This window comes from Buteo buteo, chromosome 3 (assembly GCF_964188355.1).
Source record: "Buteo buteo chromosome 3, bButBut1.hap1.1, whole genome shotgun sequence".
In the NCBI taxonomy this organism is placed as follows: Eukaryota; Metazoa; Chordata; class Aves; order Accipitriformes; family Accipitridae; genus Buteo; species Buteo buteo.
In genome coordinates, this window is record NC_134173.1 from 32,880,957 (window position 1) to 32,901,470 (window position 20,514).

The 20,514-nt window shown below is 42.6% G+C and overlaps 1 long non-coding RNA gene across 1 annotated transcript in view; it reads left to right on the forward strand.

The window, feature by feature from the left end:
• Positions 1-11,379, forward strand: part of LOC142029463 (uncharacterized) — a 31,077-nt gene extending 19,698 nt beyond the window's left edge. Inside the window, exon 3 of the long non-coding RNA XR_012649930.1 lies at positions 11,241-11,379. This is a non-coding gene — a long non-coding RNA (uncharacterized LOC142029463). The remainder of the gene's footprint in view (positions 1-11,240) is intronic.
• Positions 11,380-20,514: the final 9,135 nt, after the last annotated feature.

Here is a 20,514-nt window from a genome sequence, read left to right on the forward strand (position 1 = left end):
TAATTTCAACACTTTCTAAGAGTCACCAGAGTGTCTCAGGCTGAACTATAACATAACTAAGTGTTCCCCTCTGAACACTGAACTGTCTTTTTTTTTTTTTTTCCTGGAAAATATAATTTGAAACACCATTTGGCTGACATTAAAGAGTTTAAAATTGTTTTAATAATAATGAAAGAAAGACAAAGTAAAGGATTACTGTAAATAGAGAAACTTGCTGACTCAAGTGGTAGCGGGAGTGAGTCCTCCTGCTGGATAAGTACAATGGACTATAGTTGCAGTTTTAATTATGGATTCGCTTGTGAGGGACAAAGCTGAATTTTTACAAGCCGTCTGTGGTTATGCTTCTGCCTTATGTCATTGCACACTGGTTCTGATATCAAGTGTTAAACTCCTGCAAATGAATCTGCTATTACTTCTGCCTCTGGGCTGGATCTCCTGCAGGCTCAGCCAGAGCGGGGAAGAGAGATGCGGCATGGCTTTGAACAGGGTTTCAAGCAACCTGGCTGCCCTGTAAAGTCCACGGCAACAGTCCTGAGACTTGCGCATTGTGGTGTGTGCTCTCTTTCACTAGCTTCCCCTCTCAAATCCTCCAGAACAAACACCCAGGATGCAACCTCCCTTTTAAAGATACCTACTAGCACTAAAGAAGCCAGGGCTGCTACAGCCAAATGATCACAGCTGCAATAGTGAGAATGGGCAAGACCACCTTGCCTTGCAGACATCGTGGCTTTGCTTCCCCAACTGGCAGCCTGTGCGTTGAGTGACCAGATATTCCCATTCAGTGAAAAAAATGCCTTGGTCCTGCTAAGTATTTTGCAAAGGCTGAGCAACACCCCATTATTAGCTTGAGAAAATGAGCTTGAGAAAATTGCTGGAAGTCTCCGATTAGGGCAGCAGAGGACAGAGCCCCAGTAGCCAAATTCTTATTCAGTAGCCTAGTCACTGGGAGACACTGTCTCCATGGCACTCAGCTTCCCACCATTCTGTGATGCAGGGCGAGTAGGCGTTAAGGTGAGTTGTTGATGCAAAAGCTATATGTTTTGCATTTTTCCTTATGTGTTTGACCAACTTACTTCTATCTCACTTCAGTAACCTTTCAGAAGCATCCACCTCCCTCTCATATCCCTTGCTATTTCCCTCAAGATCTAAATGACCAACACTTTCTTTGAGTATAACATTTTTCTCTTTTTGTATTTATGAGATGAATTGGGAAACTTCCTGTACCATCCCTGGGAAACTGGACAACAAGCAGGACAGGAACTCCTGCATTAACATAGCTTGTATTAAACATGCACTGGTGTGATCGTATCTGAGGGTGGAGAGGCAGAACTACTGGGAATGGCCAGGATTGCTCCCTGTTGCAAGCAATGCTGCTGAGAAAGCACAAACCAGCCACAGTGGTGAAGTCATGCAAATGCAATGCTCCCAAAGGCCACAGGAATTGTGGAAAGATTTGTGTAAATATCTCATGCATTCTTGTGCTCTAAGGTTTATGGAAACAAAAACCACAGTCACAGAGCCAATGCCACATTTGCTCGTCCCTCCCCCCTTCTGTTTCTTCTCTACAGAAAGGTTGTAGAAGAGTTTATGAGCAGCCGAGAAACTGAATATTTTCTCTTTTTTTTACTAGTAATGTAAAAAAAAGTGGAAAAGATGGCAAGCATAAATAAGGTTAAGCAGGGTGCAAGGGAAAGGATGGCTGATTTGTGAGTACCATGTGAACGTCTTTGCTGTAAGCATGCCTGGAAAAATACATGCCACACACACATTCCCCAAGTCACTTCAGACTGTGCAATGTCTCTGTTACCCACCAGCTGGACCCCTCCTTTCCCTGCACCGGTTTATTCTGTAGATCGTCCATGCGATTTGCTTACCCTCACAAGGAAGATAGTGTATGTTTACCTTCCTGCTTCATTTTTGAGGTTTTATCTTGCTCTCTTGAAAGGCTTACCATACCTGAGCCTAGACAAAACCAGCCCTGTTTATTCACGTCCTGGCATCATTCCTGTCTGTTATTGAATGCACCAGGGACACTCTCCCCTTCTGCGAATGCTTTGTATCATTTCAGATAGTGGTATCGTACTAGAGAGGGACAGTCTACATGAGGGCTGTTATGCTGGAAATAGCTCAGGGGAATAATGCACCTGCTGTCAGGAAATATGTGAGTCGGTCCTACTGCTGTTACTGGATGTGAGCTGCTAGGAGCTGGTGACTGACTATACAACACTAGCGGGAGTGGGGGGAACTCTATCAGACGCTCTTTTTTCTCAGGTCTTAGCTACTTGCAGTCCCATACTGACAAGGGAGCAGGTGGGGAAAAGGCAAAAGGAGCTGGTTAAAAGATGCATCCTTACTCTGTTGCAATTAACTGCGCCTTTTAAGTATAAGGGAGCTTTACCAGCATCTTTTTTCAATGGATCCACAGACCAGAGTGTGGGGAGGAGGGGAGTGAAGGACTCCAGCAGGGACTGGAAGCTGTGAAATTACTGAGAAAGAAAAAGAACAAGTTGTATTGTCTCAGGGCAATAACCAGCCCGGCTGCTGGCACAGAGACTGCTGTGACCCAAAGCTTTGCTGAAAGGCGAGCATCTTTCTCACGTCACAAAACCCAGTCCCTTGCTGCCTTCCCACAGTGCCACAGCACCCTGTGCCTCCACCCCCGCGTCTGTGGAGGTGCATTTTTTTTTTTTTTTCCAAGGGGAGATTTTTACACATAGGAAATTAGGCAGGACAAGCTGGTGCTAATATCAGGCTGGCTGCATCGGCCATGGAGCCAGGCCTTCCCCGGCCTCTCAGAGGGACGTCGGCTGCCGCCCTGAGCAGCCCTGGTGCCTCAGCAGGTGGCACTGTGAGTCCTGCTCACCCACTGCGGGGCTTTTCTGCTCCAAAAGGTATTTTTCTTTTGGATAAGGAATAAAGCTGAGGTTCTGGCCACTTGCGGTCGTTCAAAACACCACGGTATTTTTCAAAATACAGGGGTGCTGGCCCAGGCATCCCAGCCAAATTGCAGCCTGGGTAGCGTCCCACCAGCCCAGAGCTCCACTGGTGATTCTGCTGGCATGTGATTCATTTCTTCACTTCCTGTCCTAAAGGAACACCCACAACGTTGTGAAAGTCGTGCACGCAGGGTACGCTGGGATCTCTGGTGCAAAAGAGATGGCACTGATTCCTAGGTGTGGGTTAGCAATCGCTGGCAATTCTGGAGTGGATCTTCAGATCGGAAGCGAGCAGGAAAGCAATAGCTAAGCAGCTCCTAATCAAGGCCACTTTTCTGGGTGTTGCTGATATAAACACAAATAAAAAAGGGGACAAAATACTTCAACATGTCAGCTGTGAAACATTTATTAAGTTAACAAGTCTACATGGACCAATAACACCACCCTCAGTGTCTGTTCCTACAGCCACTTATGGGTGCAGGCTTTACTCTAGCTTTAGCTGAAGTGTAAGGAAATCGGTGCTAGTTATCCCACACTGGGCTTTTCTGATCGCCCAACTGGCAGAGCTCCGTAGCGGTGATTCATTTGCTTCTATCTGTTGCCTCAGCTATGGGCTCAAGAGGCAATTATTTGATTGTATTACATCATCAGGGTTTTGTTTGGATAGATGACTTTATGTTTTAGATTCTATTAGGGACCGTCATTGTCCTTTTTTTGTGAGGGAGTCTCTTGCCCACAGTGCAAGATTTGGAAAGCTATGGAGCACTTTCCTACCTGCTTCCAGATTCACTCCAGCTTTTCTGCCCTCCTCCCTGCCGTGAGTGCTGCACGCAGGGCGCAGGGCTCCTGACCCTTGCAGAGTGCTATTTGCTTATTTTATCTCTGAAAACAAAACAAATTTCTCTACGTTTTGTTCTATTTCCTACACGATAGAATCTTTTGTTTTCACTTGCAACCTTTGCAGCTTCCAAGAATTTTTACTCCTTGTGGTTTGTCGAGACGCGCGGGGTTCAATAGTCTGCCACCAGGCCCTGTCCCAAGGTCGAGGATTCCCTCCTTTTCCTTCCCAGTATTGTCCTGCATCCTGCAAGGCCCTTCTCCTTACATTGCTGCGGCTGTCGTGACAAAGGGGACTGGCACCAGGCACACTCCTGCTGCCACGGTGACAGCTGCTGAGCGCTCGCCAAGCTCTAATGACAATAGCATGACCTCAGATACTTTATTAAGAAAGAAAAACTTGAAAGGGAGGGTACACTTAAAAGCAGAAAATAACACCTCGTCTCAGCGCAATGCATTGTTTTTGCAAGCCCGGGATGGAAAAGGTCTAATATAGTCTTGGCCTATTCTCTCCCAGCCTCCCTCCCCATTTTACACACAGGCTCACCCACATCCACACTGGACTCAAGTTCACAACAGTAGCTGTGAATCTAAATGTGTAAATAGATCTTACTGACTGTTGGACTCAATACGGGGCCAGGCGTCAGGAGTGGGAGTCTACTTTTAACGCTGCTGTGACACTCCCTAAGTGGTTATTTCTCTGTGCTTCAGTTCCTGTGGCTGTAAAATGGGGGTATTGGTACTTTGGTCACCATGACAAAGCCTCCTGAGCTACACAGGTCTGGATGGAGCTGTGCGATGGATGGAGAGGGTGAGAGGCTGAGAGCTGTGCTGTTGCGTGGCGCTGCCCTCCCGTGGGGATATGAAAGGGGAGGACACCCCGGTGGGCGAGTGCCTGTGTTCACCTGTGCCTGAAGACCCCCGAGCACAGGGGTCTGCAGCCGTGATGGTCTTGGCAGAAAACCTTCACCTGGAGCCACACAGAAAGTTCGAGAATTAGTAAATAGGCTTGGCAGGAGGAAGTAGAGTTGGTCAGAAAAATTCTGACTAAACAAGTTTTCGTTGGAATTTACCGATTCATCAACATCAAAGCACTTTGTGGAGAGGGTCCAATTTTGACAAAGTTGCTTCCAAAACCATGCAGGGCTTGAAAACTGCCTGCCAGGCACATTTTAGAAACCTGGCTAGTTTTCTGCTGATTTACACTGTTGGTTCCTGAGCAGTTCACCAACTGGCTGTTAAGAAATGTCTATTGCCAGGTGTAATGACTCTGAAGTGACTGTCTCCAAGTGAGGAACCCCATGGTGGTCAGTGTCTGTGACCCTGGCTTGGTCCACCAGGCAGAGTGCTGCAAGGGTTCATGCAGCTCATAAAAGCTAGGGCTCAGGGAGATTGGCTCTGCATAGTGCTATCAACTTTTATCAGAAGCTCCTTCTTAAATAACAGAGAAATCGGCTGACCTAAGACTTGCTGCTTTTAATTCTGGGACCTTTTGCTTTGAATCTGGAAGCAAAATGTCTGAATTTTCTCTCTTTTATACATATGCTCAAATAACTCCATTGATTTAAATTTAATTACTACTCAGCTGAATTTGTGTAAATGGGAGAAGTTCAATGAATTGCTACATAACTTTTGAAACATAATGAAAGCCACAAAAATACCTAGTTATTTCTCCTCTCCAGTTGGAGTAAACAATTCTTCTTTTGTTTCTTATGGATGATACTGGTGGTAAACTTTAAAAAAAAAGGGAGAGGAAGAAGAGGAATAAAAAAATACGTGCTGGACCTGGTTCTTCTCAATGTGCAGTTCCTCCTTTTTTATCCTTTGCAGCTGGGTTTGTGTGTGTGTGAGAGTGTGTGTGTTCATGTGTGTGTGAGAGAGGGAGAGAGAAAGGAAGGGCTATTTCACATTTCCCATGATACATTTTGTTTAGGGTTGTGATAGCTTGATTCATTGTGCATAATCTGCAAGCCTTTACAGGGCTTTTCTTGAGCTTTTCTTCATGGGAGGAAAAATAGCTGGTTTTTTTTTTCACAGAGGACTTTTCCAGTGTCTAGTGTGAACATACAGTACTGGAGAAGCACAGAAATATGCCACTGCTTTCAGGCTTGCCCATGTCCAGATGTGCATCCCAAGATGCACTAGCTTTGGGGAACATAAAGCAAACTGAAAGGAACAGGATTTTACTGAAACAAACAGGATTCCACAAAAGGAAACAGACCAGTAAAAACTGTACAGACAACATTTTCTTTCATAGTACCTACTGTTATGCAATTGTGCTAATGTAATGTACTGTACTTCACAGTAGGCCTGTCTTTTACAGCAGACTCTTCCTTTTAAATGTATGCTAGTATTTTTTTTTTTCAATTAGACACAAGATAATCTTTTAAGTAATGTGTTTATTTTAGCTTTGTTTTTCCCACTCCCCTAGCTCTGCTAGGATTTCTCTCCTATCTTTTTTATGTGCCAGTGACATTGGTTATTATAAGGTCAGGATCAGAATTCATTGTGGGGGGTAACAGTGCTGTAAGGGCTTGACATGAGATCAGAAGTAATGCTGCAGTGAATTTAAAAAAAAAAGAGCAAAAAAAAAGTAGCAAGGCTTATGGTGCCGAAAGCTCTGGGTTTCCCATCCAGACACCATCTGTGAAGCACTTGGGGACAGTGCCTAATGTCTGAGTCATCATGTTTGGCAGTCATTTACCCAGTGGTCTGTTTCCCTGGGGGGAGTATTCACTGGGGGAGAAAAGGAATGGTAGAAAGAAAGAAGATAAACTGCCCTTTAGCCCCATGATTTATATTTGGTCAGAGTACCCCTGTTCTATTTTCTTTTACTTGGAATGTATCTCGGACATGTTGTTTCAATATGAGACAATCAGCTGGGCTCTCAGAGGAATGTCCCTGGAGACTCGAAACAGCCTCCCAGTAGGGTAATATGTTCAGCAGAATTCTAAGATGTATTCTCCAACATCTGCAGTCTATTTGTGCCTCCAGAATATTTCCCATCAGCATTTGGGGAATCAAAAGGCGCTTTGAGAGATGGTCACCAATTCTCCACACTGCATGATAACTTGTAAAATGTTTACTTCTTTAAACTTCTACTGAGCTGGTGGTTTCTTTCTTTTCCCTTCGTTCTTTCTTTCTTTCTTCCTTTCTTTCTTCCTTTCTTTCTTTCTTAAAGAAACTAACAACAGAAGGACATGGAAATACACTTTAAATTATTCTTTCATATGAATGGGTTCTGAATGTAGTAGCAATCTCCTGGAAAGCAAGAAGAGCTAGGAGGCATCATGGACAACACAGTGAATGTTCTGGGTGTGTGACAGAAAAAATGACTTATTAGACTGCACGTTAGAAGTGGGTAGACGATCACATGGGGAGTATTACATGTTGCATCTAAGATGCCATGTCCTCATTTTGATTATTGCATTTGGTTTTAGTAACCCCCTCTAAAAAAACAGACGGGCACAGAACTAGAAACAAACTCCAGGCAGGTAGTGAAAATATCAGAGAACTACAGAGAACATACTCCTTGTGGGAAGAAATTGACAAGATTAGGATTATTTACTCAGGAAAGTAAAAAGAACAAGAGAACATACAGCATGTGTCACACAAGAAATAATAGATAGTAGGCAGGAAGCCAACTTAAAACTCCTTTTCAACCTTCCCAGTGATACAGGAATTAGGAATGTTCAGACACAAAGGGAAATAATAATTGACACAATGTGTAATCAATCAGCAGGCATAGATTTTGCAGGAGACCATTGGTACAAGTAACAGAAAGTTGGCTGAAAGACTGAGAAAAATATTGGGCACAAATATTAAATTAAAATGTCATCCAGGTAAGATAAAAATAAATCCATCTAGCTTTATGCAGCAGGGCATATAAAGGTAAGAAGAAAGATGAGCATATTACTGCGACTATGAGAGTACAAGGGATCATGTGTTCTTATGGCAGAGAATTTCTAGGTCACCTGTCGGTATTCATGGGAAGCTGCTTGTTCGCATGACACTGATTTCTACTTGATTTCAGTGACTGGGAGCACTTAATTATTAAGAAATGGATTAAATTCTTTCCCATTGTTACTCTTGCTGACAAACAATTTCATAGCTGGTAAGTGTGAGTTTTCATATGGATGAGAGCAGGCATTTGTCCATGAAATGGTGACAGTGAGAAATTATGGGCAGCTCTGCTCTAGCACTACTGTTATCAGCTGTGTGTGGAGACAGACTATCAAACTCAGTAGACCAGAAATAGGTATATTATGGCATTCTTCTATCGCAAGGCAAAAGAAACAAGCTGTGGCCCTGCATACGAAGCACATTAACTCACACCAAACAATAAAGAAAACATCTAAGGTTTTGATTTCATTCATCTTTTTTTCTGAGATCCTTTTTCTGTTTCTGTTCTGTGAAAGCCAAATAAAAGCAACAAATAACAAAAAAATCCCTAAACAAACAGTTGGGACTTTGACTTGCGAAACTGTATTTGCATGTTTGTTCTGAAGAGGTTCCCATAGCCCGGCTCTGACTTTTATCTATCCCCACAGGATGTACTCCTACACTTTTTCTTCCAGGGTCCCATGCTTCCTGTGGGTGTTCCCACAGCTGCCAATTCAGACAGCTCAAGTCTGGAATAGGCTTTGCACAATCCTGAAGATGCTATTCTCTCACTAAGTCAAGTGATTCCACACAAAAATATGGCAGATGTTTAGCATCAGGAATCAAAACAGCTTTTTCGCACCACACAGCACATTCTTCTCTTCTTGATACCTTTCATTTCCTCTCTACAGGATATGGAGCAATTTTCCTCTTTTGCTGCTGTTCATGTGAACTCGGGAATCTGTGAATTATACCAGGACATTTGAATTCCCATGTAATCTTCTCTGAGAGGTAAAGGGGCTTGGTTCACTGATGTCTCATGCTTCTTTTTTCTTGCCTAAAAGATAAATATGGTGTTTGAAGAGAGGTAATAACACTAGATTACTTCTCATCCTTGATTTTCAACTTCTGTGATTTTCAACACCTGAAAAACAAGAGCTTCTGAAGGCAATCTGTGCTTCAGAAAAAGAATAACCATGGGCCAGAAATGTCTAAATGGCTATTAAGTGTTGCTGCAGAGGGGTCTGCAGCAGGAGCTAGAGAAAGCCAGATTGACTGATGCTGGAGGTGAATATTCCTAATGATGTCAATGGGTAGATTCAAACTGAGATTCCAGCCACTTGTGGCCTTGGATTATCCTGTGGCATTTTCTTAAGGTGATCTAGCATCCCTTTAGGTGGTCTGATTGAGCTCTGCATGTGGCCCTCTTCACCAGACTTTTCAACTGCCTAGAGAAAGGCATGGTAGTGCTGTGCTGAGCCCAGCTCAAACCATTCCCCACCTTGTCTCTGGAGTCCTTCAGTACTGTCCAGTGCATGGGTTGCTGAGATACTGTACTGCCCACCGGAAAATGTCCAAGTACACTTATGTGGTTCAGGGTGAAAAAAACTTGGGAAAAGCTGTGCCTACCAGTCCGGATTCCAAGGAGCAAAGAGGAATTAATTAATTTGCAGCCTGATTCTCTGTCACAGAGACCCTGGGTTTTCTGCACATCTTGGGTTAAGCAATGTGGCACACTGTGTTAAAGCATTAGACGTACAAAAAATGAACACATTGTGTAACAGAGGATAAAAGAACTGCATGGCTGTCACATAAATTCTTTAAGCCAGTGATTAAATTACTTTCTTTGCCCCCCATTCACTAAATTACTTCATCAAGAAATTACAAGCTCTTTCTCTTCTCATGATGGATCTGAGACCAAAATAAATATGAGGTACGTTACAAACTCGTCACTGTGTGCAATGCTGTTACTAATCCTCATTTCTACTAAGAATCTACACTACGCTGCCTGTGTTAGGCAGATCTTTAAAGAAACCTATAAACATTTGGAAGAATTCATGCAGAATTGTCCTCTCTACTTTTTAGTATAGTTTAGTTATAAGGATTATGTGAAAGCTTTTAAACTCAGCATTTTTAACAATGTAACATTCTCCCAGAAAAATGTCTGCTTTCTCTGAAAATGTTCAGTTTTGGTTTAGAAGATTTAACATCTTCTGTAGACTATAGGATTTTAAAAGCTTTACAGAAATATTTGGACTTTTGCCCGTTTTTGAAAAGGGAGGGATGGGACATTTTCTGACAGCTATGCAAAATAAGCCCCGTTTACACCAAACCCTTAACATAAACATACCAAGCACAAGCTTAGCAGCTGCATAGAATTCAGCAGAGACAGTGGAAAGGCTTTTGAATCTGTATTTCCAAATTGGACAGATCTGCAGTGTTAGTATTGGTGGTGGATGAGGGATAGACAAGACCACGCATACTTCAGAGGTTTGTAGCACTGTCTCGTACGGTTTCCCCTCCAACTTCTGGAGCTGGGAGAGAGGTGCTACACAAACTTGTATGGCAGATCTCCTACCAAAGGTTTCCCATACATGATGGGCAGCCTAAACGGCCTTTATGTTGCTTTGACCCTCCAGGAAGAATGACTACAGTTTTTATCAAGCAAACTAACAAAACGGCAGCAATGTTGCAGGAAGAAAAAGTTCAGTGCTTGGCTTGAATCTTGCAGAGATCCCTGCATATTTTACCAGACACTTGTTGCATTCCTTCAGGCTTCTCAGGAATGTCTGTAGCAGCAATGCTGCGGGCAGTGTGTCATATAGTGTGAGCATCCTGGAGGAGAACGCAGGTCCTGTTCTGTACAGCTTCCTCCCCACAGCTCTCTTTTTCTCTTCCAGCTTCCCAGGAAAGAAGTCTGTGAAAGCCGGCCTGAATTTTAAAAGCTGAACTGCTAACCTCAAATCCCAACAGCAGCACCAGCACCCTGAGTGAGAATTATGTTTTTAACACCTGAGATCCCATACAGGCTAGGGAAGTATGTGTATAAAGTTCTGTATAATTAGTCTGTGCTCCTCCTGGCATCTGGCTACTGCTGATACTCTCTGTAGTGTTTCAACATGTACACATGACTTCCAGACATAGCATTTCTTCATTTGTTATTTTCTTATTCTTTTATTCACCTGAAAATTATTGCAGTTGCATTGATTTCACTATGTATATCAGTGACTATCCAATGATTGCTTTGCCGTGATAGGACTGATCTCTAATAGGTAAAGAAGAGACTCTCACGCCAAGAGAAGGTTACCAAGGAGTGCAGAAATTCTGTAAAGTCCAGACTCTTTAGAAATATTTTAGAAATGCGTTTCTTTCTGTAAGCTTTTCCAAGATGATCGTTTCTTTACTTTTTCTTTTCAAGGTTAAAAGAAGAACTAAGGGTCAGTATTACACTTCATTCTATACATTTTTTTAGTCTGTAAGATTTCTAAGAAAGTTTTCACACTTTTGAAAAACCAATGCACTAGAGAGATAATAGCAGTTCTACTCTGGTTTACTGTATTCACACACTATACTTCTGTATTTCAGATCCCTTATATGAGCTTGCTAGAGGCAGTAGGAGCCACAAAAGACCTTTCTCAGAAACAGAGATTGCAGATGACCCCATGCTGAGAAGAAAGGATGCAAACCAAAAACTTCTGAGGTACCCACATGGCACCATGTGAAGCTTTAGCAGGTTTGTGAGACTTCTGTTCTGATTTGCAATATGGAAGGTGCATATTCCTGGTGTTCCCTGGCAAAATAAACATTGTACTATTGCAGACAGAATTCTGGACGCAGTAAAAATTAGGTGTGCATATTTCAAATCAGTTTTTCTTTCAGTACGAATTTTTGAGGATGTGAAGAAATACAAACTATATTCTTAAATTGTCATTATTCTCTACAAGATGACTTCTCGACAGTCACTAGGCAACATATTTTTCTCTTACGGAAGGTGTAGCCACTTAAGTTGATTAATTGATTCAACTCTTCTGCACAGTCATCCATTCTAATATGTATGGTGAAAAAAATCATTCACATGCCATTCTCCCTTTGGGATTAGGATAAAAGTACCTTCAGTCTTCTTTCTGATGTAAATACTGCAGCTGGATCTTTTCTGCTCTTCTCTAAAGAAAGTCTTTAACTTGATGATGAATATTGGCACTTTAGCTAGTGTTCCTGTGAGTGGGCATGAGGAAGAGAATAGAACTTTATCTGGCCTAGTCCGTATAGCAGTTACAATAAGGTCTAGTTTTAGTAGATAGTAATATTGTGAATAGGTCCTCAGCAATAAACTCAGCTGGTTATTTGGTCAACAGAAGTGCTATACTGGCTGCTAATTACAACCCTATGTTGGATATTGTGCCAAGTAAATGTTCTCAGTATTAGCCCAGAAGGCACTGGTTTTCAAAAGAGAAAAGCTCTTCCATAAAATTCAGTTGTGAGACTGGTGCCTGAGAAGAAAGGCGCCAGACAACAGCTTTAAAAAGCTGTGGCACCTCCTCTTCCTTCCTAATCATTTGGATGTCTTTTTCCTTAGGGAGCATTAGCGGGTATTGACTAACATACTTGGAAGAAAGTATGTCAGAGAATACAGACTCTGTGAACTACTCTTTGAGTTTGAGTTGATCTACGTGGGGATCAGCCACGAACTACCAAGGCATTGGGGTCACACATTTTACAAGATGGGAAAATAAGTAAATATTACTAAATAGCTATGATGCCATGGAAAGGGCAAAAGGTTATGAAAATGATTAGCTTGAGGGAAGACTCATGTATACAGAGGGATGGAAACACTTGGCTAATAAGTGTGTGGCATTCCACGTCTGTGATATCAGAATTCCCAATACCAGCTGGCTTCCCTTTTCTGAACTCTTCAGAAACTGCCTAAATTTTCCATAAATAAAAATGAAAAGATAATCCCCTGGGAAGTAGGAAATTTTTTTGTTCTGGAGCACAGCACCGCTATTCAGTTGCATGGACACAGCCTCATCAGTGCAGGTTAATATTCAAAGGCCCCAAAGAAGATCCCTGTTTTTTCTTTGAATGTTTGAATACATTTTTCTCTGGTATTTTGGCTGGACCAAGTAAGAAGCCTTATGTTGCTTTAAGATAAAGAAATGAAACCTCAATGACTTCATTTCTGTCCTGTTTACTGCCAGCTATGAGTTTTATTGTGCATTTTTAATCACCAAATTCCTTAATACTCTCTATTTTAAGGAAAAGATCTTGTGGCTTTATTTAGTAGATCTGCTCTGCCTGGATATGTGTCTGCTTGGATTAGTGGTGAGGCCTATTTCATACAGCATATACTGTAAAATATGCTGCTGTCTCGATGTGGCTGCTCTGAATCCTGATGCACAATGCTAAGAGGAGACCTTGGACATTGCAGTTCCCTTTGTGTCTCCTGTCTCTTCTGAACTTCAGTCCTCTTGTAGGAGCCTTGTGGAGAACTGCCCTACTTCCTAGATAGAAACGAGGGATTTTGCAAATTGTCTTTTTTGTTGTAGCATGTTGTTTGAAGGAATTTGCCTTGGATGGCATTGTCAGCTAGTGAAGGGTCTACAGAAAGTGCTCTACCTACTGTAAGCCTTCCATATAATATGAAAAGGTTGTAGATAGAATGGCTTCAGAGAGGTAGCCTTTGATGTCCCAACTGTCATCATGTAAATTCATGCCTCTCCCCATTTAAGCTTGTACAGAGAGAAGCATCTGAAAATGTTAATTTTTTTTTTTAATTTAGTGCATTTATGTGAATGGGAAGTGATGCTCCATTAGCATGGATGGACATGCTGTGGCTCTGTTTACTGTCTAAGAAGATGCTTTACCTTATGGTCATTAATCCTCTTTAATTAATGCCACTTCTCAATATCCCACTCACTCATTTTGGAATTTCTCAGGCATTGACTGTTCCACTGCAATGACAGTGAGCCTTGTCAAAAGAAAAAAACACAAAGCAGTCCCAGTTTTACAAAGCTTTATATCTGAAAACCATCAGCACTACCACGCAGCCACCTGCTGCCTGGTGTGGCACTGAGAACAGCTATCTAACCCCCAGCCCCTGTGGGTTGTTGGTTCAGACAGCTGCAGTGAGAATTCTTCTTCAGGCAGTCCGGCGGTGCAGACTGCCAAAATTAATCTCCTGTGTGCTAACCTACAGGGCCTCTGCGTGTGAGAAACATGAAAGTACGACACTTTCCAATGAATGATCTAAGGAAAATTACATAAATGAAAATACAGCAAAGTCCGGTCATCTGTAGTTATAAATAACTTCTGTTGTTTGGTCAGCTGGAATCACACAAACATGCTATTGTTAGGACCCGCAAATGTATACATACAGATTTTGAAATGGGAATAATGCAGAAAGTGAAAGGAGTAATTAACCAGATAAATGCTTGGTTCCTATCTTATTCTGGCAACCTAATAGATAGGTGTATAAAGACCTACAGAGCTATCAAGATCTCGACCCCAGGCCTTCACAAGACTCCCAGCTTTGCCAGTGGGAAGTGCTGCTTTGATTGACTGACTTCCTACAGAAAAGCATCAAGCCAGGACTTCTGCAAAAGGCAGGCGCAGTTCTTCCCCTCCCTTTAGGGGTAGGAGTTGGATTAGAGTGGGGGAGTGGGGTGGGGAAGAGTGGGAACAGCAGAAACCATCCTTACAGGAGAAAGAGGAAACTAAAAGAGCTTTGCAGCTCAGGTCAGCTTTTCTCTATGCTTCCCCCACCCTTCTCGTGAACAATAAGTCAGTTTGCTATCTCCTTTTCCTTCCTTCCCTTTCCCTCCCTGCAATACTTGGCCTGGGAACAGGGTGAAGGGGGTTGTTTATAGTAGTACCCACCGCAAGCAAGAGGGTGGAGGTCCTTTGTAGCCTTGGCCAGGGAAGGGCTTGGAGGAGACTGCCTATAGCCACCAGTTTTCTAGTCTGGAAGGTATGGAGTGAGGAGTATCTCTGATATACTGCAAAATGGAAAAGTAGTTAAACAAGCATTGGAAAGCCAAGGGAGTGAGTTAGGGCTGTGTAGTTGGGCCAAGCTGATAACTGGGTGAGGGAATTCCTAGACCGAGTGATGGACAGGCCTGAGATGCAGGCTCTATAGTAATTGCTTATCTAGATTGGGATCAGCTTTTCATCTGGGGGAATGTCAGCTAATGCAAGACATTGCAATAGTATGTTCAAGAATTCTCAGATGTGCTGCACTGTTATGCCACATGCTCTAATAAAACATGCTGCCTGTAACTCACCTTGATGCAGCCTTTTGTGCCTAAAGGCAAAGAAGACACTCCTCCTTTCTTCCTAAGAACTGAGAGAGATGGAGCTGGATGCCGAATAAAAGATAGCTGGGAAACTTAACAAGAACCTGAGGAGACATGAAGGCTGCCTTTTTGGAGAGAAGGGCAAGATAGAGAGAATAAGCAGATCTGGCCCCAGGCAATTTCTATTTGTTCCTCTTCCATTCTGCCTTGTGCAAATACCACTCCGCTCTCTTAATTTTTGGCCTTTCTGCCCTTGCGTTAGAGACCTGTGGAGTGGGAAGTTGAGCAGGCAGCCCAGAGACACCACAGCCAGAAGAGAAACAGGAGGAGGATGTGGAAATAATTGGAAATCCCTGGGTTCCAGAAAGTCAGCAGAGAACATGCCAGCACCCTTAAGCTAAGGAGGGACCTGGGAGAGGGTGCAGTTTGCATATTTGGAAGGAGAGAGGGAAGTGCGCGTTAATAAGACAGTGTGAAGGTCTGTGAACTGCAGAAGAGGCATTCTAGGTGGGAACCACACCCTGTCTCTAATTCCCTCATCTAATCTGGCTGCAGCAGAAGCCCACACAGAAACTCTTTTTCAATCCCCTTTACTGTCAGCCAGCTCCACACCGCTTTTGGGCTCTGCAAATGGCCAAAATGCGAAGCATGGGTGGTTTGTGTGTGCTGTGTTTCAAGTGTCAGGTTATAAAGCTTTGAAATTGAAAACCTGTTTTTAAAATGAAATTTCCTCATCATGTGAAGAACAAAGCAGCAAATTTGCTACCTGAAACAGCCCCTGTATCAGTTAAATTATCAAATGCAAATGGCTCATTGGAGTAATTCAGAGGGGAGAACCCCCCCAGCTTCTTAAGAAACATGCTATACATTTAAAAGATTTATATTCTGCTCCCTTGAGAACAGCGCACAAGAAATACGGATGTTCCCAGCTCTGCTGGCTGCCATGCAGCCTGATGGCTTTTGTCAAGTGGCTTTTGGCAGTGGCGGAGAGATATGCTGTAGGCTGAAGAGAAGAGTTTTAGCTTGCTCTGCAGGGCACGTGTTTGGAGCAGGGAAGCTCCTTCTCAGCCCAAGACTTCAACAGGTTATTTCATATGACAGTTCAGCCAGTGCAGAGGGAGTGGAAATCACCCCCAAATGCCCCTTCCTGGAAAGTCCTCTGAAAGGGGGGACTTCCCAACTTTAGAGTACTGCCAGAACATCCTAATTCTGCAAATCCTTCCAGAAGAAATAAACTGTAGGACTGTGCACAGTTCCTTGGGATACTCATCTGGGAAAAATTAGGATAATTCTTTAACCAGGCATTGTGGCTGGGGCAGGGAGAATCAGGGAGCCACACGACCCCTTTTCACATATTTGTCTCTCCTTCGTGGCTGTGTAGGATCGGGGAATCCATCCTCTATTGATGTGCCACTGGAGGCTTAGACAGAGCCCAACGAACCATTCTGTTTGCCCTCAAACTCCTTCAACTCACTTGAAAGCAAGCAACAGAGCCAGTCTTTATCTCCTGCGTGGAAGCAGCTCAGCAGCAGAAACAGGGAAGAGGCAGCAGCTGCTTAGAGCTCTCCCCGTTTGCATTTGAGCTGCTCGCTGGCTCTGAGGTGCAGGGAGGGGGAAAGGGTGATGGGAGGCAGCTGGGGAATGTGATGCCCTCTACATCCTTCCTGTAGTGACAAGCCTTATTCAAACACTTCAGTTTAAAAAGCTCCAGGAGAATGCTTTCAATTCATAATCAAATATGGGGCAATAACAGATGGATAAAACAAACAAATGTGGGGGAGGATGAGGTACATACTCAAACACTCTGGAGTGTGTTCTGGGAAGAAGACACCCACTTTCTGTGTGTTATTTCTCATTCAAGGAAATCTATGGGCAGGTGAACTCTGGGACCTTCTTCTCTGTGCTCAGAAAAGGCATTGCAGGAAGGAGCACCTCTGGTTTTTTTTTATAGGAAACAGTTCTTGTGTCCTTGCGTGCTTTGAAGCTCTTCCTATCCCTGCTGTATTACTCCTCTCCTTCTTACATGAGGAAACTGAGCAAGTTAGCTTGGCTTTCTGACCAGCACTAATACTACCCTGTCACTTTGCCAGGAGATGCAGCCTGTTGAGTGGAGCACTGGCACAGCAACCCCAACGTGCATTAGCGCTCTGCGGGCCTCATTGTATTACACTCCTCGCGATCACTGCTCTGCGAGCTCTGCATGGGGCTATTCTCTCTGCTTGTGCACTGTGTTACAACTGCGCCTGCAGCCAACTCCATTGTTTTGCTGGTGATGATAATACATAGGTTTTTCCAGCAAAGAAAGCCTCCAGGCAAGCTGGGAGGCTTCTCAAAGCACCAGGGGTTGGTTGCCAGACAAACAGCAGAATGCTTGAGGAGTCTGTAACAATTTATTGTCTTAATGTGCCTGGGTTTCTATTGCTCAGGACTGCATATGAGATTTAAAACCTGAAGCAGACACCGCCACATGGGTAATGAATGAAGGACCTGAGGAAAATTCTTAAGGTGAACTTTCTCAGTTCAATCTTGTTAATCAGTACAGGGTTATTGAACAGAGTGGAAGGATCTCTGCAGTTGGTAGGCCTGTGCAATGATAGTGATAAGTGAAGCACAACATCGTCTTGAAAATCATGTTTTAACTTCATGGGGAAATGGGACATATATTATAATAGGAGAATTTCCCTTCTACTGTCTGTGCAATCAGAGGTCTTGATCTTTAATTTGTTTTCAAAGGTGATCGGTTTCTGCCACCTGCCAGCAAGTCATAGATGCAATATTGTACCAGCAGTGAGGTAAAGGACAGAACAAAGTGTAGTCAATTTGAGGAAATGGTATTATAGATTTTAAATCAACAGCAGTAGTTTAATTCTAGAAACCATGACAAAATGCTTTTTATTTTTTCCCCTGAGTTCAGTCTTGGAGCCTTGTTTTGAAAGCAGCACATTTTCTTGGCATGCCTCTGCTGATTTCTTAAATGTGCCAGTGGAGGAAACATGCTTCTGTGTCTTCAGCTTCTTTGTAATAAGATCCAGTTAAACAACTAAAGACATTAAAAATTCATTAGAGCATTTCAATTTTGCAGTCAATGAGACCTGTTGTTTATCAAAGCATTTCCAGCCAAATAAAATGTCTTTTTTTTTAAGTATATAGTGGAAGACATTTGTTCAGAATGCTTTGTGTAAAATCGATTTTATATTTATATGTAAATAATATATACACTTCTCTAATGCAGCAGGAGGTGACATTAGGTAACAGGGCAGATCTGTGAGAATACATCTCAGCTTCAACTGCCAAAGTTACCTTTAGGTCAAACAGCACAGGTGAAATACATTACTGGGGTGGTATTCAGCAATAAAATAAGTTAGCTGCAAATGCTTCATTATTATCTTCATTGTGAAGAATTTTTAGGGTACCTAGAGGTCTACAAGTGAAAATACAGTGAGCCAAATTCTGCTCTGATTTTCTACTGGTGTCTCAGAAAGAAGAACTTGGGTGATCCATATAAACTATTACAGCAAAAATTATTCTGATATGTACTTCTGACACTACTAGAAACATAGGAACCTTTGGACAACTTGTGATTGTGTTGTCAAGGCAAATGTGCCACAAGAAAATAACATGTCAAGTCTCATTTTGAATACACTGAATTGTCTTCTGTATGGATTTCTGGAGCAGAAGCAGGTTAACTGATACTTAATTCCTGTTCAGCTGAATGGAATGTGACTAAAACAAGTGCTGAAATAGCTGATGCAGTTTCTCATCACCCAGAAACTTGCACAAGTTTAACTTCAAAAGCTCCTATCATGGAAATAGCTCTGTAGCTGTTCAGCATGATTTCTGTTCTACCTCAGTGTGGTTACTGAGAATGGTAGCCGGGAATCTGCAGTTAACTACAATGTCCCGCTACAAAAGGAGTTGAGCCACTGCATGAGATCTGTATGACCTTTCACAGGAATCTAGATTGGAGGTGACAGAAAACCTGACAATTGAGTTAAGACTCATGTTGGTGAAGAAAAATCGTATGAGGCTTGCTGCGATTCCCGTCAATCTAAATACAGTGGGGTCTGATATTCTTGTTTGAAGGATTATGTTATTTTTCTAAATCTACTTGAAAGGGAAGTGGGCATTTATACTTGGAAGACTGGAGACCCATTTGGATTTATGAGATTTCAGTATTTTAAGATTTAAATGAGGATTTAGAATGTATGCTTATCTTATGATATAAAATCTGTGGTTAAACTTAGAACATAATGTTTCTCCAGATGTTTACATGCAGGAGCCAAACTGAGAAGATGACTGTCAAATCATTTGATACCCAGCTTGGGAGAAAAACTTGGTTAAAATCTTTCCTGAGCTGTGAATCTTTAAAAAGAGTGATCTTAAGTGTACATTATTTTTCAAGGGAAGTCTGAAAAGACTTCGTAGTCTTACAAGGACATACTTTATATACACATATTAAATATGTCCTCTTAAACTTCCTAAGAAGAAGAGTACTACTTTCAATAGCATGATTTATCCTCAGCAGAACATGCTCAGTTCTCTACATTTTTTTTCTTGCATTCAGAAAGTTATTCTTGTCAAAAGTACAGAAGCTTCCAAAGCTTCCTTTTTTTGTAAAGATGTGCCTGACCTTATCTTCTATAATAGGCTCTATTTTGGCTAACGCTTTATTTACATAGGAATGCAAGCATAATTAAATGCTGACAGCAAGAGGTCTATTTGGGCAGAATTTGAATGAATATCTTATAGCAATGTGGTTAACAAACCTTATAAAAACAAAAAAGAGAAGCTGCACCCTCACACACTGGGCAGTGTTAGCAGAGGAGGGTTATGATGTCCTGGAGTGGAGGTATGTAAGCAAAGAGGTGGCAGTGTTAGGTCTGTGGTGAGCTAGGCTTGACAGCAACATAAACAGCATAAAGAAGCCTTCTAAACAAAATCTCCAGCTGATCAGTGGAGCTGACCCACCACAGGCCTTTAGAGCTGCTGAGAAGGCGAGATGCCTTTCTAGAGGATGCCTGTGTGTTCCCAGCAGTAGGGAAGGCAGGGAAGATGTGTTGAGAGGTAATGGTCAGTCATGGGGCTGTGAACAGGTGTGACCCCCAAAGGCAGGATGGACCTGAAAGCTGTAGAAGGCTGGCACATCAAAGGGCTGTTAGCAGCACTAGGTCTTTCCGCTGCCCCAAATGTCAGAAAATGGAAAAGTGGCCCCATTCAGAAGTTAATTTAGCAAAACATTAGACTTTCTCTATCAGGCAAAACCAGAGTGAAATCCTGACCCCACTAAAATCCATAAGGGTGTTACAGCTGACTTCAGAGAATGGTAAAATACTAGATTGTTGACTGCAAACTACCTATCCTTTTTGCTAAGTCTCTCTAGCCCAAGCTGTTTGTGTGGTTTTTGAGAGCACAGAAAGCGATGGATACCTCTCTGTCCATCTTTCTGCTTTTCTAAATTCTCCCCTTGCCTGTTCTGTTGGAGTCAAAACCCCATTTGTGTTCTTGAAGTCACACATGGATGCTTAAGAGCAGTTCTGCATAAAGGAAGTACTGATTTGTGCAGTGTT